This window comes from Lissotriton helveticus, chromosome 6 (genome assembly GCF_964261635.1).
Source record: "Lissotriton helveticus chromosome 6, aLisHel1.1, whole genome shotgun sequence".
Classification (NCBI taxonomy): domain Eukaryota; kingdom Metazoa; phylum Chordata; class Amphibia; order Caudata; family Salamandridae; genus Lissotriton; species Lissotriton helveticus.
In genome coordinates, this window is record NC_136067.1 from 1,052,869,611 (window position 1) to 1,052,888,504 (window position 18,894).

Below are 18,894 nucleotides of genomic sequence, written 5' to 3' on the forward strand. Positions count from 1 at the left end.
CCTGGTTGCGGTGTGCACGGTAAAGCTAGGCGAGGACGCGCAGTGTGCATGTTGTGGTGCAGCCCGGGTGTTGGTGAAGAGCGCCTGGGACTCGTAGGCACCAAAAGAAGAAGTGAGTCTCTGACGCGTAGGGTGCGTGTTGTGGTGCAGCCAGGGCGTTGGTGGGGAGCGCCTGGACATCGTGTGCACCGGGAGAAGAGGATAGGCTCGAACGTGCAGGGTGCGTGTTGAGGTGCAAGCGGAGCTTTGCTGAAGAGCGCTGGATCATCGTGAGCACGAGAGAAGAGGCGAGTCTCGGATGCGCGGTGTGCGTGTATGCAACCTAAGGGGATGGTGAGGAGTGCCCAAGTAGGGGCTGCATCGAAATGGAAGTAAAGTCTCCACAGTGCTGAGGGCGGATCTCGGTGGGGACTCCGAGTCAACTGCAGCGGCCCAGACCGGCAGCCACGGAAGAGCTGAGCCGCCAGACCGAGTCCCTCGCACCCCGTGATGGAGTTCTGGATCAAGGCCCAAGTCGCTGACGTGGGGGAGGAGAGTGGGGTCACACCCCCCAGGTAAGGTGGATCAACACCTGGGATGGTGTGCGGGCCTGGAGGGACACTCTCTCGGCCTGTCGTTTTAGTGAGCTGCGCGAGCCGTTGGTTCGGCTCTGATCCCGCCCCGTGCTGACCCAAAGAGGGGCAGTGCTGGGGCCGGAGTGGGAAGCAGTACTTTTGTGTCATCATTTGATCCATAACGGGGGCACTGTTAATTGAGCACGTAAAACTGTTGTATTACACTTTGCATTATTGCTGCTAACGAACTATCGAACAGTCGTATGACGCCTGACCTCATTTGTGCCTGACCAACTACATGCTTGGTACGCTACGCATTGCGTTATTTTTCCCTTGCATATTACCTGATTGTAACGTGGCACATTGCATTATTTCTTCAGTGCACAGTATCTGAGTAGAAGGTGGCGCAGTGTATAATTTCTTCATTGCACCGTACAGTTAGAAGTGAGGTTAACTGTTGGTTAAAAGCAGTGGTTGGGATCAGAACCTACCAACCCACCGGAAAGAATACTACCCATTCTTATATGTTGATTTTGTATCTTGAGGTCGTATTGTATAATTGCTTATATAGAGATTATACTCATTTTATCAAAACTGGTCTATTTGTGGTGACATCATGGGGTGAGCATGGTTGCACATACTGAATACTCGTGCCTTGGAGATAAGCCTGGCTGCTCGTGCCAAGCTACTAAGGCGGTGAGCAGGGCTATCTCAGACTGTGTCCTTACTTTGCCTAACATTGAAGAGAGGGTCTGGGACGCCCGCCTCCAGCATTTGGTGGCGGCGGTAAGTGATAAGGACCCCCACTTCCAACAGTGTTGCAGTGAGACATGTGGTGACAGCTGAACTTACTCCTCAATCAACCTGCTGGATTCAGATTGTGAGCAATCTCAAATGGGGAATCCAGGCAAAGTCTCACAATAGGGAAGAAGTTTGCTTGACTTTGCAGGAGGACAGACTATCCAAGAGAAGAGAGGCCTACTGTGCTCAGGTGGCTGCAGGACATACTGAGAGGGACCCACCAAACTCATACTCAAAGCAATTATACCATGGTTGATCCATTAACTGTAACAAATTAATTAATCCAATCTCAATGTGCATATCAGATTAGCCAATAACTATAATTACATGAGAGTCAATGTGACAAGTAAAACACATCCCAGACAATAGAAATGTGACTCCAGTACTTTAGCACATTCATTTCACAACAGACCCAACATAACATTTAGGAGAGAGTTTCCAAACGTTTAAGGTCTGCCTCAAGAAACTCTTTTTCCTCATCCACAGATCCTTGCACACAATTCTTTTTTATGGGCCTACTCATTTTCAATTCTTTTTTGTGTTTAAACTGCGACAATGCACATTGATATATCAGTTCTTTTTGTGCTAAATAATTCTCCACGTTTGGTCCAACATCTCCAAACATTATTGCCTCAGGATCTGGTTACTGAATACAAAAACCTCCATGTATGAACACTAGAACAAACACACCATTCCCACATGGAAAACCAAGTTTCTTAACACATTGTGCTCTGAGATTAAAAGCAAGTATGATATCTCTTCAACCACCATTCTTACCCAGTGGTGAATCTCCTTAGGTCACAGCCTCCAACATAGTTTTTTAAAATAACTGTACATCTTCGAGGAACACTATGGAAGTTCACTACGATGCAGAAGTCACAAAGCTATTTTGAGAAATATGCATTGTATGCCTTGTCCTGAACAAGAACCATATCTTATTTTAGTACGCTTTAACTATAACATATATGTTATCATTAGCGGTGGGCGACGCAAAAACATTAATGGGGAGAGCAGAGCCAAAGGACTGGCTCGGATCTTAGAGCCTGTGAACACACCAAGCATTGAAAATACTCGCTATGTAAAACATACAAAAAACATCATGCAAAAAATTATAAACTCTAATCAAAACTAAAAAAGTGTATCTCTTTAACATACTGTAGCTTAAACATCAATAGGGTACATTATAGCAATGCATGGAGAAGTACTTATTCAAAGTTATCGATTTGTACATCCGAGAGTCTCTACTCACATATTTGAAAGTGACTTGATATCTGATAATGAAGAAAAAAGATTCCTGGTGAAATAAAATATTTGCCTAAGATCACACAATTTAAGCGGAGAAGCCTGATTTATCAAGGTTTTCTGGTTTCAGTGTGTATAAATCACCCAGTAAATGGGTATCTATTTGTCTTTCCTTAAGTTAAGGCTTTGTTTTTACCTCTTAGTACAATTTTAAAAATATACAGCAAACGCAACCTGAAGGTATTGGAGAGCTCTAACTGAGCACCAGTTACAATACACAAGGACTCATACATTGTGTACAGGCACTGGGAGATTAAGTGATTTGCTCAGAATCACAGGATGTTGAACCAACTCAGACTCAAACCGGTTTCTCCAGTTTCACAGTCGGCAGCTCTTACTGTAATGCCACATCCTGGGTAGTGAGAGGGAGGTAGGCAGAGCCACTTGTAAGCTAGGCTTGTTATGATGGGCTTGTGGTTCCAACAGGACCTCGGGCTGAGACACAGCCAGGATTCAGGTTCAAGCCTGGCTTGACCTTTCAGTGGCTCACCCACCTCTAGTTCTCAAGCACAACACCACTCCCACATAATACTTCACACACTTCACTGCCACACAATCACTTGGTGGAACATTTTGACTTGAATTCTATTACAGGATCGGAAGATCAGATTCTGCAATCCATTTCTTGCTTCTTAAATGCTACATGTGTGTGCTAAAGGAGAAACTACAGTACCAATATTGTAGTAGGAAAAACCACAACGCCCAACTGCCCCGACGATTATGTGATCCCTTTTCTTTTTTGTCTATTCTGGAAAACATAATAAACAAGCATTTGCAATGCAATAGGTTTCGCCTTGCTGAAAGTTTCAGCTATTTACTAAGCAAATGATAATGTTCATTAGATTTTATTTTGTTAAAAATATCCCAGCAGTAGCATAAGTAATAAAAGAAAATCCACAAAGCAAGAAAAGGGTGCAGTACCACAGGCTGTTACTAGGTGCCTTTGTGGAATTGTAAAGGGACCTCTATTAGCCATATAAGGTACTGCACCCTTACTTATGCTACTGCTGGGATTTGTTTTAAACAAAAACACAATCGGTCTAGCATTAGTTTGAGTTAGATCTATTGGCATTGAAAATGGCAATGTCTTATAGTTATGTGTTATGGAGTGTATGTAGGAGGTGTGTAGTGGAATTATGTGGGTGGTTTTGGATTAGTTAGTTGTGGAATTGGGTGGCGTGGAATTGTGTGGTGTGGATAGGATTTGTGTAGTGGAATTATGTGGCATGGTGTAATGTGGAACTATGTGGGTAGTAGTTATGTGGCATTTAGTGTACTGGAATCACGTGGAGTGGGATTCTGTGTTATGGAGTGGAATTATGTGGAATGATATTTTGTGCTGTGGGGCTGGTATGTAGGGGAGTTTAATTAAGTGGTGCACAGTTGAATTTTGCGGCATGATGTGGAATTGTGTGGTGTGGATTGGATTTGTGTGATGTGGACTGTATATACGTGGCCTGTTGTGTAATTGTGTTGTTGAGTTGTAGTGGAATGGTGTTGTGGAGTGGAATAATGTGGTGTAGAATTATGTGGTGTGGTGTAGAATTATGTGGTGTGCATTGGAAATGTGTAGAGTTGAATTGTCTGGCGTGGAACTGTGTGGATAGCATTGCGTTTTTGTGACAAAAAGGAACAAATAACTACGCTCTAGAACGGTGTGTTTGGGTGCTAAAGAAAAGAAAGAGTTAGAGGTATTGGTGTTGTAAAAGTAAATATCTTACTTAGTGGATGTATGTGGCGTGTAGTGGATCTATGTGGGTTAAATTGGAATTGTGGTGGCAATGTTGTGTGGCGTGGATTCGTGTAGTGGAATTATGTGGCGTGATGTGCAGTTGTATTATGTGAAAAGTAATTTGGTGTTTTTGACTACTGGAATTGTGTGGAATGGCATTTTGTGTTGTGGATTGTTATGTGGTGGAGTTTATGTGGTGTGCTGTTTAATTTTGTGTTATGATGTTGAATTTTGTGTTCTAAATTTAATATATGTAATGTGTAGTGGAATTGTGATGTGGAGTGGAATACTGTGGTTTGGTGTTGAATTATGTAGTGTGGAATGGATTTGTGTAGTGTTGAATAGTGTGGCATGGAACAGTGTGGTGTTGAGGGAAAAGATGTTGAATGTTATGTGGTGTGATGTGGAGTGTATTTATGTGGATTGTTGTGTTAGAGTGGATTTATGTGGAGTGTATTTATGTAGTATTAAGTAGCATGCAATTAGGTGGAGTTGAATTATGTGGTGTTGAATGGTATTATGTGGATTGTACTTACGTTGTGTGGTGTGGAATTGTGTGGCTCTGAATTGTGTGTTGTGGAATTGTGTGGCATTGTTTTGATGTATGTGGTGCTGAATGCTTGTTGTTTATCTACATCAGTGCTGACTGAGTACATATAAAAACAAGCATTAGAAATGCAATCGGGCTCGGATTTATTTGAGTTTGAGCTAATGGCATTGTAAATGCCAATGTCTTTTTGCCATGTGTTATGGAGTGTGTGCATGTGGTGTGTAGTGGAAGTATGTTTGTTGAATTGTAATTTTACCAATGGTGGCATGCTGTGCTTTATATGAATATGTTTAAAAGTAAAGTGTACCATACTGCGATTGCTTGGTGGAAAAGTGCACTGCCGGCTGGAGGTGTGTGTGCCTGGTGGAAGGGTGCACTGACGGCTGGTGGGTGTGTGCTTGGTAAAAGCGTGCACAGATAGATGATGGTTGTTGGTGTTTGTGCATGGTGAAAGCATTCATTGACGGCTGGGGGTGTGTTGTTGTGTGTGTTGTTTTCTGTGTGCTGGTGAGTGTGTGGTGGTGAGTCTGTGGGGGTGAGCCTGGGGAGTGAGTGTGGTGGTGAGTGTGTTGTGTTGAGTGGTGACAAGTGTGTGGTGTTGAGAGACTGAGGTGTGTGGTTTGTGTGTGCGTTATGTGTGTGTGGTGTATGTGTGTGTGGTGTTTTCTGCACACTCACACACTGCCCCGTAACATTCACACACTGCTCACCCGCACACTCCCAATGTCACCCTGCATAGTCACACACTGTTTACCCTGCACACTCATTCTGCACACTCACACACTGTTTACCCTGCACACTCATTCTGCACACTCACACAATGTGCACCCTGACACACTGTCTCTGCACTCTACCGTCACTCTGCACTCTACCGTCACTCTGCACTCTACCGTCACTCTGCACTCTACCGTCACTCTGCACTCTACCGTCACTCTGCACTCTACCGTCACTCTGCACTCTACCGTCACTCTGCACCCCCACTCTGCACCCCCACTCTGCACCCCCACTCTGCACCCCCACTCTGCACTCTGCACCGCCACTCTGCACCGCCACTCTGCACCGCCACTCTGCACCGCCACTCTGCACCGCCACTCTGCACCGCCGCACCACCACTCTGCACCGCCACTCTGCACCTCTGCACCGCCACTCTGCACCGCCACTCTGCACCGCCACTCTGCACCGCCGCACCGCCACTCTGCACCGCCACTCTGCACCGCCGCACCGCCACTCTGCACCGCCACTCTGCACCGCCACTCTGCACCGCCACTCTGCACCGCCACTCTGCACCGCCACTCTGCACCGCCACTCTGCACTCTGCACCGCCACTCTGCACCGCCACTCTGCACCGCCACTCTGCACCGCCACTCTGCACCGCCACTCTGCACCGCCACTCTGCACCGCCACTCTGCACCGCCACTCTGCACCGCCACTCTGCACTCTCAAACTGCACTCTCAAACTGCACTCTCAAACTGCACTCTCAACTCTCAATCTCCACTCTGCACTCTCAAACACCACTCTCAAACTGCACTCTCAAACTGCACTCTCAAACTGCACTCTCAAACTGCACTCTCAAACTGCACTCTCAACTCTCAAACTGCACTCTCAACTCTCAAACTGCACTCTCAACTCTCAAACTGCACTCTCACAATTGTCATATACACGTATGTGAGTGTGACAGGAGCAAGGCGGTCATGTTTTCTGCCCCCAAGACCACTGTAATCAGATGCTTTACTGTCTGCTAGAATAGTGCAACTACTCCATATAAACAGTCCTGAAGAATTCCAGTTAGACTTCTGAAAGTGGAAACCTGTTGACAGACAGCCTTTAGAGCGAAAGACAGTTCCCCCCAGATTTGCTGCTTTTATGAACACTACACATAAACTTTGAGAATGCTATTAGGCTTTCAACGTCTTGCCCCTTATTAAAAAAATATTATAGTATGCCACTTGTAGTATGTCATTGCTCTGCATTGTGCTGCTTTGGCATTTCATCTTGAAAAAATACTTTTAGATTGTCTTAAGATATGTAAAAAAAAAAATACACAAACCTTGAACACCTAAAGAGTGATATTTAAAGAGGAATGAAAGTGAATCTCTGAACTATATGAAACCAGTCAAAAGGTTCCTATCTCCCACTTCCGATAGATGCTTGCTTTTAGAAAAAAGATTTTGTAAAACATTGTCAGGAGTCTCAAACAGAAAGCAAACAGTTCTAAAAGGCGATGCCTGCCAGCTTGCTATTCATTACCTCAGCTCCGAAAACAAAAGCTGCTGCAAAGAAACACATAATAAACTCGAGAGAACAATTCCATTCACACCGGCCACGGACCATTCCAGAAAAAAAATGAAACTGAGATTAAAAGAACAGCCCATGACAGAACGTCAGACTCTTGTTCTTGAACTAATGAAGCCCTTTCCCGGCCTGGCATGGAGCAGCTGCGCGCTGACCGCTGCTGAATGGTGAACGCGCCCGGCCATCTGGATTCACTTACGGAGGCACCCTGACAGCTCCTAATTATAATTAATGTACTTCTTTGCGCGCACACGAACGAAAAATGCTACACATGCCCGACGAAAAAGACATTTAGCCTATCACTTCAAGGCTATTAAAACGACACCACAACGAAGACGAATCACTGGCCAGATGACATAACACACTAAAGAATGTGTGGAATTTGTCTCGCCAAAGCCCTAGGAGATACTTTTTTTTTCTCTTCTTTAACATTAGGATCTCGAAACTCCTCCCACTTTCAGTGGGCGGAGGCCGAGCCCTAAAAAGTCTTCCCTTTAAAAACGGTGAAAACATCTCGCAAAAGCTTCAGAAAAACAATGCTAACATAGGACAATTTCTAGAAAGAAAGCTGCCCGATTTATAGTTTCTGAGTGAGCAGAGTTTTTTTTTTATTCCAGTAAAGGAGGATTCCTCTGGTAGAAACCTGTGGGTTATGGTTGTTTGCTTATAACAAATTGCCCAGATGTAATGGTAACATCTAATATGCCCTGTTTTACGTCTTAAATTTCCTTGGATTATATTGTAGACACTTTAGAAAACAAAAAGATTAAAAAGAAAACATTTTACAAAAGCAGTACATTATCCGTTATTAAAGAAAAGCATTGGAAGATATCACAAATATTTTTATGATAGGCTAGTAGTGTTGGGATTATTAAGAAATTGATTATCTCAACAAAACTTCCACGCTGTATCATATTATAGTAACAGAAAACCAGCAAATGTTTCTTGAAAACAGACATAGCCTTTGGTTGCTGATCCTTATTTTATCAGGGCTGTCTTCTTCCTGGAGCATCCATAAACAAGCATTTACAATGCAACGGTTTCGCTTTTGCCAAAGTTAGAGCTATTGGCATTGTAAATGACAACATTTTTATTTATGTGTTGGTTTTGAAAACAGATAAATAAATGGCATTGTCATTTACAATGCCAATAGCTTAATCTCTCGCAAATGCGAGACCTATTGCATTTGCACCCACACACACAGACTCACACACAGAGAGCCCCCCACACAGAGCCACACACACACACAGCGCCCCCCACACACACACATAGCCCCCCACACACACACATAGCCCCCCACACACACACATAGCCCCCCACACACACGCATAGAGAGCCCCCCACACACACGCACAGAGAGCCCCACACACACACGCACAGAGAGCCCCACACACACACGCACAGAGAGCCCCACACACACGCACAGAAAGCCCCACACACACACAGAGCCACACACACACAGAGCCACACACACACAGAGCCACACACACACAGAGCCACACACACACACACAGAGCCCCCCACACACACACACACAGAGCCCCACACACACAGAGAGCCCCCCACACACAGAGAGCCCCCCACACACAGAGAGCCCCCCACACACACACAGACTACTCCATCACACCAATAAAATTCAATTCAAAGCATTATGCATTCACGCTATCTACACTGCTGTTTTGCAGTATAAGGCGTTTCAACATGGTAATGCTCTTCATTCCTCTGTGGGAAACAACAAACACAGGATGTAAACAATGCCCATGTTCAAACAAACCCATTTCATGTTCCTGTGTCCTATAAAATATGGTTTTGCACAGTTCCTTTCCAGGAACTTGGATGCGAGAGATCTCCACAGCAAGACATTAGTATTTAAGAGATCTGCCATCTCACAAAAGAGTACGCACTACGGTACTGGTTCTTGAAACAACAGCATTTTGCATGCTGGGCCTTGTAATTTGACAAGTTTTCATAACATGCACGATCTTACATATTTCAGCATGAAAAGTTTTGTGATCTAAAATACTTTCCATCTGGGAAAACACAATTACCTCCCACACAGCAAAGAAAAAATTCTTTCCGCCACAATGAAAAAGTGTTGTGCCTGCGCAAAGAACTGAGAAAAGCACAGTTTACATCTAAATAGAATGCTAACTAGGGAGACAAAACCTGCGTGGAAACAGGGCTCTTTATCAATTTCGCTTCCAGCTCCTGTCAGCACTCTCGACAATGGAATTAAATTGTCTCATATCACATAGATAAAACGGGCAGGAAGAGTGTGTCCTAGTGGTACCACCAATAGAAATATATTGTATGCTTTATATTGTTCTGAAAACTCTAATTTGGTACATATATTTCTAATTTTATGATAATACTTGACGGTTAACCGATACAAAATACTATGCTCAATAGAGCAGGATTATTATGGTAATGAGTATATGATAACGCATATAGGGTGTTCTCTTCCAGCTCCAGCTTCTGTCTGCTGTCTCAAAGATGCAATACAATGGTCACGCATCGTTCAAAAAAAAGGGGTACTACTGCCACCAAAACGGGAAATGAGGTTACACTGCGTTAATTGTGACTGAATAAGAAGGAAGTTAAAGCTCTATATCCAATATTACATCGAGTGGCAAAAAAACAAATTAAAGTGACCTCTTTCAAAGTTTCATGCCAATAGTCACTTAATGATTGTGCTTTTTGACTGTCACCCTGCAATTTAAAATCGTCTCTCTGCGTTGCTGATCCACCTTTCACGGCAGTGCTGGTCATCACTGTTTCGTCAGTTCTTTCACTTTGGATTTAGTTCCTGTACACACTATTTATTATCACTTTCTTTTTCAGTAATTCGCTAAACGGTGCCGTCTTTATTTTGAAGGACACACAGATTACATACTAGGGTGAGGTGTTTAAGAGGTGTAAATATTCAACAATCACATGCTTACCTGTTCCTATTACTAGACGATTAAAAGAAGGTCGCTACGGCTGAAATCTCACTGACGACAGCACTGCTGCACTCACCACAGAAGTTCCCGTGCTCTGCCGATGCTCTGATGCAGCAACTCCTCTCTATTGGCGACCTCCCGCCACTCCGGCCCAGAGGCCCGCACAGCCGCCGGAGGAGCTGCAGGACCCCCCTTCCCCTCCGGCGGACACCAGCCCAAATACGGCAGTGGGGTGCCGGTAGGAGAGGGGGGGTGGGCAGAGGATCGCTTAACACATGTATTGGTACCATTGGGGTTACAGTGCTGTTGGAACTGCTTTCATAAACTCATAAATTGTAGTCCGAAGGTTCAGATAACGGGCTCCCACAACCTGGGTACACATCATTCCTTGCTGTAACTAGGAACCTGGTACTTAGGGTTTGGTTTAAATTATCCAGCCTACACGAAGGGATGAAAGACGTCGCCGAGTGGATGAAGACCAGCCGCCTGAAACTGAACTCAGACAAGACGGAAGTCCTCATCCTGGGATCATCACTCTCCGCCTGGGACGACTCCTGGTGGCCCCCCGCCCTGGGCACTGCTCCCAAGCCAACAGACCACGCACGCAACCTGGGCTTCATCCTGGACTCCTCCCTCTCGATGACCAGACAAGTCAACGCCGTTTCCTCATCATGCTTTCACACCCTTCGCATGCTCCGCAAGATCTTCCGATGGATCCCGACTTTAACCAGGAAAACGGTCACTCAGGCACTCGTCACCAGCCGACTGGACTACGGAAACACCCTCTACGCCGGAACCACAGCCAAGCTACAGAGAAGACTCCAACGCATCCAGAACGCCTCCGCCCGACTCATCCTGGACATCCCCGACGCTGCCACATCTCCGGCCACCTGAGGGACCTGCACTGGCTCCCCGTCAACAAGAGGATCACGTTCAGGCTCCTCACCCACGCACACAAGTCTCTCCACGACCTGGGCCCCAAGTACCTCAACGACCGCCTGACCTTCTACACTCCCACCCACCAGCTTTGATCAACCAACCACGCCCTCGCCGCCATTCCACGCATCAGAAGAGCCACCGCCGGAGGCAGATCCTTATCCTACCTGGCAGCCAAAACATGGAACTCCCTCCCCATCCACCTTCGACTGACCCAGGACCATATCGCCTTCAGGAGACAACTCAAGACCTGGCTGTTCGAGCAGTAGCGGACCCCTTCCCCCAAGCGCCTTGAGACCCCCCCGGGTGAGTAGCGCGCTATACAAGTGTTATGATTGATTGATCTTTAAGGTGTGATGTCTCTGGGAACCCTGAGGGCCAGAAAGGTGGTTCAAACTGTTCCAATTTCAGGACACTACTCCAAGACATAAGATTGAAAAATAATTTCCTTAGATCCTTCTCAGGCTGGATAATGGAGTCCTAGAGCCTCTTACAAAATCAGAAGTTGGGCTGGTCATAGCGATGCACTCACCACAGAAGTCCCCGTGCTCAGTCGACGCTCTGATGCGGCAACTCCTCTCTGTTGGCGACCTCCCGCCACTCCGGCCCAGAGGCCCGCACAGCCGCCGGAGGAGCTGCATGACCCCCCTTCCCCTCCGGTGGACTCCAGCCCAAATACGGCCGTGGGGTGCTGGTAGGAGAGGGGGGGTGCAGACTCACCGTAAGGATGCCACCGAAGACAGTTTCCTGGGGAGAACGGAACATTTCGAGCATCCGCTCAGCCCCAGCTTCATGAAACAATGGCGGCCGCAAGCATCAGGCAAAAAAAAAAAATGTAAACGCCCACAATGGGCCCACCTCTTCGTGACGGTAAAAAAAGGGGCGGAATTAGTAAAAATGGCAGGAACGCCCACGAATCTGCTCCGGCAATGACGGACAGATTTCTCTTCCAATGGCTAGCCTCCATTTATGGAGCTAGCCAATGGAAGAGAAGGTGGGACAATGGGCCATACTAGTAAAAACATAAGATTTCGCCTGTGCGAACGCTACCGCGCAGCGGACGCCAGGCGAAGCCTAAAAAACCTTGCGAGAAGCGTAAGCACTTGGCAATAAACTCTATTTAAGAATAACAAACGCCTGGCTTTCACAAAGCAGTTGCATTTGCGTTTTCTAAAGCTTTGTGTTCTAGCAACTGAAATGTGTGCTAAAGAAAAACACTTCCTTTGAATTAAAGCCAGAAAACGGTATTAAGTGACAGTAAACGAAAGATGCATATATATGCATACCAAGATCACTTATAAAGTGTCCTCCCACCACCTATGTCCGCAGAGACATCTTATTTTGGACATGTGTCTTTAACGCATTGCTAAACTGTCTCTACGGACATAGGAGGAGAGAGGGCACTTCATAAATAATTTTTTTGAAAAGTGCCAAACTTTAACTTTTGAATGCGTAATGCACATATGCTGAATACTGCATGTCTCGAAGAAACACCGCCAGCGCTGCTCTAAGCGAAACCTAAAAATGTTTAAGAAAGGAAAAATGTGCAAATACTCCAAACAAGGAAGAAAAAAATATACGATTTGACCTTAAAGTAGAAAAGAAACTGAAAAACGCGGCCGATGGTAAAAGCAAAATATTTCCGTAACGTGTATATAAAAGCCCAAGAAGAATGAAGAACAGTTTCCGTCTTTTTAAAGCACACACAACACAAATTCTAGGTACAGTGTTGTACTGGATGAAAATATACACATCACTGGACCCTCAACTATAATATTTTAAATACAAACAGACTTAGACATTGATGCGTGTTTTTCAAAACTGGACAGCTCCAGGTTTGCGTAAGGGATGGGAATTCGAGAGAGCAAAATAGTCAACAGAGGAAAAAAGATATATAAATTGGCCTCGTAGGCAAAGCCTTACTTTCTCTCGCTCTCTGAAGTTAGTTTTTCTAAAGAACTAAAAAAAAACACATTTTTCAAGAAAAAACCGCATCGAGGTAAGAGTTATTAATTATTATGCCAGCGTTCTAAATGTGTCTCTTATGAGCACTTTCTGTTCGAATTTTGTTATACGCTTCTTAGATTTTCGTCCCAATATAAATACGGGCTGACTGTATACGAACTGAACAGCCACTCGTACATGAAAAGATATAACTTCAGATGTATCTGTGGGCGGCGCTCTAATATACCTGCTGCGGCATATATGTATCAATTTCCTCTTCCTTCTAGGTCTGCAATGAAAGTATGAAAACCACCTCAACTGTCCGCTGCGTGTGTCATCTTCAATACCACCACATGCATTCCCACACTCTCCAAAAACTCTAATACCTTGTGCAGCTGGTAATGCAACAACAGAGATGAAGAACCACAGCGGCTCCACAGCACACAACTAGTAGCAGGCTAGCACAGGCCTCTGGGAGCCGACGCTACACAGGAAATAGTAAATGGACTAGATTACCCATTGTGATGCGCACTGACACCCAAGTAGATTCACTACAGCGGCCATCTTGGAGCGATAGATTTTGTTCGCCTCTCAACGGATCGCAAGGCAAATCAATAAAATATACTCAAAAGTATGTGTAAATATTCATGCGGTTATGTAATGTAATACATTCCTTTGTTTATCAGAGTCTCAAATCTGTTTATATATTAATTAGTCGTTTCATTGTTGTACTCCATCACCGCATTCAGTTAAATTCGTTTTAAATATCTATGTTACATTACACATTTTAGGGTGTTCTAATACTGTGTTCCTTAATAACTGGAGTGAGAAATTACCAATTTCTCTGTGATGTAATAAAACAATAACTGTTCTAAAACGGCCGTGCTATTCTCATTCTTCTGTGGCCACACCTATGGCTTTAAATAGTCTTTTAAAGTGGCCAGCCCTGCCAAATATCACGCATCAGAGCTTAGACTAATACAATTTAGTGTCGGTGTCCTCCCGTCATGGGCGTCCGCAGGGGGGGGGGCAAGGAGGGGCACTTGCCCCCCCCTGGAGTGCCCCTCTTTGCCCCCCCCCTGCCAGGGCCGGTTCTAGGGGGGTGCGAACGGTGCCATCGCACCTGCTGGCTTCCTGGGGGCGCCGTGTTTACAACTGAATTACGATTTTAAAAGAACCTGCTGGCTGCTGCGTTTCTTTCCTCTTGCAGTTACAGGGGCCTCACACAAAAGTCAAGATAACTCCTGTGATTAATGTTCTTCCTGGCCAAAGATCAGAGTTTTGTGCAGTTGATGTTTTTGACTCATGTGAAGGTAGTACAGAGGGTTAATATGCCTACTGCAAAGAACGTGTACCAAGTAGATTACAGAGTGCATTTAATGTAAATAGATCAGCAGGTTACTGCTTTTAAAACAGCCATCCTTCTGTTACCTGCAATTTATAACTTAAAGCCCTAAATAGAATAGTGAGGTATTAACTTTCATCATAGAAGTGCATACACTCTGCTAAGTATAGAACATTGATTAATGTTGCAAAAAGGGTTAATTTGGGTAGAAATGGATTCTTATTATTAAAGAAAACTCCCAACTATGCTGTTTCTTTTAAGACTCTGGGTTTGTGCTTCTCCACACCAAGCACTCCTAAACTATACAGCCTACCAGTATGGATGACATGTGACTCCTACACTTTTAGTCCTTTAGCTTATGTAACATGTCCTATACACCGATTTCACAAGTATGATTGATTGTCTCTGTGTAATGTGTGTGTGATGTAAAGTGCTCTGACATACTTTACTGGTATGAGTAGCGCTATATAACGAATTCAATGCATCTGAGAGAGAGTGGTTATGGAGGCTTGGTCACTGATAAAGGGTGCTAGTGAGAGAATCCTTTTTAGTTAGTAAAAACGCAGTGACACATGTTGCCGGGCAGTTGAAAGTCCTTTGCAAAGGTTGACTGATCAACTTTCTGTAGGTTGATGCTATATTTGGGTCTTTAACTAGTTCTAATGAGGTGCAACTAATGCCCAAACAGTGATAAAAAGTTTAAAAAGGACAAAATTAAGTTATACTGTCACAAAATGTGCCACATAATTAGCTTTTTCTTGACGCATAATTCACTCAACCCTGCCACTTTATGTGACCCTCCCTGCCTCATAATTACAGTGGCCCTGCTGTTAGGGTATCCTGCTGAGTGCCTCATATTCTACTCACAGTGTAGAGTGTGTTTGGAGGAGTAAGGCTGGGCCTGCCTTACCCCTGTGCTCTAGACTAAGATGCTGTGGCTGTGCTTGTGTGGTGAATGTAGCCTCAGGAGGTTCAGACCTTTGTGAGGACCGTAGACAGACAAAGTGAGGAAAGCACCTGGCTGCCGATGGCAGAGCCACTTTTCGCAGCTACCTCTCACCACTGGCAGGCCCCAAAACTAGGGCAGTGCCTCATACACACTTAAGCGTCTCCCAACCTGTGCACTAGAGTCTGAGCCCACGCTGTCGTCAAAATGAGACGCTCAGAGAGAGAAAACAGTAAAACTCGGGGAATCCTGCAATGACACAGAAATGAGTATGAAAACATAACACAAACTCAGCATAGCAGGTGCTCCTGAGTAGACTGGGGAATATATTTCCGTAGCATCCTGCCAAAAAGATGTCTGCATTCCTCACCTGCACTAAGTTACTATCTGGTGACGCCAGAAACAAGGGGTTAGTGGGGCAGCGATGACCAAGCAGTTCGAACTTCCACTCGGACCTAATTTTAAAATTGCCATATGTGCTCCAAGATTGCTTAGCTTGATAAAGGTAACCAAGTTAAGTAACACCAGTACAAGGGGGTAAATGTAATATGTGAGGTATAGAGTAAAAATGGTTGTAGAAACATCCGTTTCATTTTCATGTATCATCCCCTTCCCTAATTACCAGAAATACAATATAAACTTTGCCACTGGATTCAAGCAAGCCGGGCTGAAGACGGCTGAAATGCCAGAAACCGGTCCTCGGAAGCTTGTTTCCGGTCAAGAGAAGGCATGGCTTGGCAGTTCGGGCTGGACTGTTCCCATGAGGCACAGGGTCAGACTGATTTGCATATGGCCATGTCTGAACTGGGGTGGCAGAGTGGGCTAAAGAACGGTGATGGATTAAACCCAGATCTGTTGACTGGGTGTGAGTGTTTGATTGGTTCAGATGCTCTGTCCATCACCACCCTCTTTTGTACCGCTGGTTGGGAAATATGCGCTCTTCAGGGGCTTCCTTGCTTCAACTGGCCTCTCTGCTGCCTTCTGCTTGTCGAATCCAACATTAGGTTAACCTAGAAGCGCAGCAGGTGCTTTAAGTACCTCAGGTCTGTGAGGGAACCAATTAGATGTTCCAAGGTCAGTGTCCCGCACTGTAGGAGAGTAGGGTCTGCAATCCTATGATCACCCAGATTTTTGCTTTTTGCTGCACTGGTTTACGACTTTCCCTGGCTGTGGGCCTGCTAATCAGACCCACAGCCTCGCTGTTCTCTCTATCCAAATTGTACCCAGGTACTGAATTGGCACTGGGCCCTCTCCAAGTCCCTGTACCCAGGGCTGAGGTGCACCCAGAAGTCTCCCAGGGGCTGAAGCATGTATTATGCCACCCCTGGATTGACTAACTAAAACTGACACAACTGGCTGCACGACAGCTGGGGCAAGGTGGTGTACTCACCCTTTGCTTTAGATATAGTATGCCTATATCTAACCCTAAAATGGACACACAGATCTCCTATCAGTCACTCCTATGGCAGGCCTTAACAATCCTGAAGGCAGAGTGCGTGGAATCGTGTGAGATGGTGCTCTGGCATGAGCTGAGCCTGTCTGCGGCTTTCGGGATCTATCCCTTAGCCGTTTCCATGATATCGCATACCATATACTCTTAAGTGCATTATAATCCTCGCGGTTATGTGCCAACTCTGGTATCGCTTTATCAAAACATGTCGAGTAAGGTGTCATACGAATTGGAATACTAACCCCTCGCCAATTCTGGCGACGGGGTTAGCATTCCACCCTTCTAGAGGGACACGACATGCCTGTAACCTATAACCCGGTTAAAAGTCAGACAGAGCCTTAGCATCCACAAAATGGATGCTGCCACCGAGACACAAGTCTGCCCTCCTGCTGCTGGGAGTCCTCCCAGAGCAGGAGATAAGGACAAAGGGTTTCCTGCCAGGGGCGGTGCCAGCACCGTCCCAGACAGGGTTTTGTGTATTGTAGGTAGGCAGGGCTTTAGAGGAAGGTGACTGCACGTGGCACCCCGGTGCTCACTGTGCATAGGCTGGCTGGAACCAGTTCCAGGGTCACTCCAGACCCTGTGCTGGGGAAAAGCCCGCCAAGGAAGTGGGTGTAACCACCCCCCTCCTAGTCCCACCCATAGGGCAGGACTTAGTCGCGTGCCAGCCCCTTTTTACAGGATAAAGAGAGAGACTGGCCCCCTTCCAGATCAGATCATCTTTGGAATCAAGATACCACTTTCCACGAAAGGACTTCACGATTTCTTCCTCAAGATTCTCCCTTGTGGCTAAGGAGTAGTCACCCTGCATCCGCAGGCACCATCTAAGAACACTGCGGTCTGCTGCACGTCCTTCCTCCGGAATCCGACTGCCCAGCTCAACGAGACCCGGCTTCCCTGGCACCTCTGACCTCTACCCACCTCTACAGCACAGCTGAGAACCGTGGGTGCGACGAGACCTCGAGGGACCGGCCATCGCCAAGACTGCACGACTTCTGCACAGCAAGCCCACCGAGTAATTTCCTGGTGAGTGCTTTGGGGTCCGAGAAGCCCCCACCCTGAGCAGCTCCAGCACCGAAGAGCAGCCCCCCAGCATCTCCACGATCGGCGTGGGGCCCTTCTGCCTTCTGCTGCTCACCGCGTTGTTTGGCTACTAGCCCGTTGGCTTGTGGCCTTCCTGACGACGCCCGACGACATTTCTGCTGCTGGTCTGGTTGCTCCAGACTGGCCCTTGCTCCCTCCCAGAAGAGGAGCACCCTGGACCCTCCTGGTCCACTCAAGACGCCATTTTGAGTCCACCGCGTGGGCTTGAATTAGCCAAGGCTTGTTGCCCAATCCGGGGTAACTTCGACGCCAACGACTTCATCCTTCGTGGGACAGCTCGCACCTCCATCCTGGTCGCCGACAACGCCTCCTGGTCCGAGAGACTGCAGAGCCCAGCAGCGCCCACTCACCTGACTGCGGTGACTTCGCCCGGTGCCATCCTGGTGCCCACTTAATCACTGGCTAGTGATTCAAGAACTTGGTCCCCTCTGCTTTCAGGTTTTCTTCCTCCTTGATCCAGGCTTGGATCCATCGAACTTCCCTTCACTGGTCGCCTGCCAGCAAACTCTTCCTTCCAGGCTCCTGGTCCGGCAACGAGATTCCCGACGTCTTTTCAGACCTATGCAGCTGCAGCCCCTGGGCTAGGTAACTTCGGCACTTCGGTGTCCCAGCATAGCCTCACTATCCTAGGGTCAGGATCCACTGTCGTTTTCTTCCTACCAGGTCGGGTTCGCCCGTGAACACTAACTTTGCCTTTACTAGCCTCCATAGACTTTGTCCCGCATCCCGCGTGAGAGTGCACACTCTGCACCCGAGTCCCCTGGGCCTCCTAGTAGTAATCTAACGATTCCCTAGTCCAGTCCTAGCGATTCCAAAGCCTATTAGAACTGTTACTTACCTGCTAGTAATTCGCATTCCACTTTTAGTGTATATGGTTTTTCGTGCCCCTCGGGCATTTGTGTAACGTGCTAACTTAAAAGTATTTTCGTAAGAGTTTTGTTGTGTGCCTAGCACCCTGTCCTCATAAAGAGTACAGGGTTGTTGTGATTCTAATA

General features: G+C 46.3%; 1 protein-coding gene across 1 annotated transcript in view; it reads right to left on the reverse strand.

Moving 5' to 3' along the window:
- SHPRH (SNF2 histone linker PHD RING helicase) overlaps positions 1 to 13,417 on the reverse strand; it is an 884,400-nt gene extending 870,983 nt beyond the window's left edge. Inside the window, exon 1 of the mRNA XM_078648685.1 lies at positions 13,302 to 13,417. The gene's annotated coding sequence lies outside the window, so the exon portion shown is untranslated. The remainder of the gene's footprint in view (positions 1 to 13,301) is intronic.
- Positions 13,418 to 18,894: the final 5,477 nt, after the last annotated feature.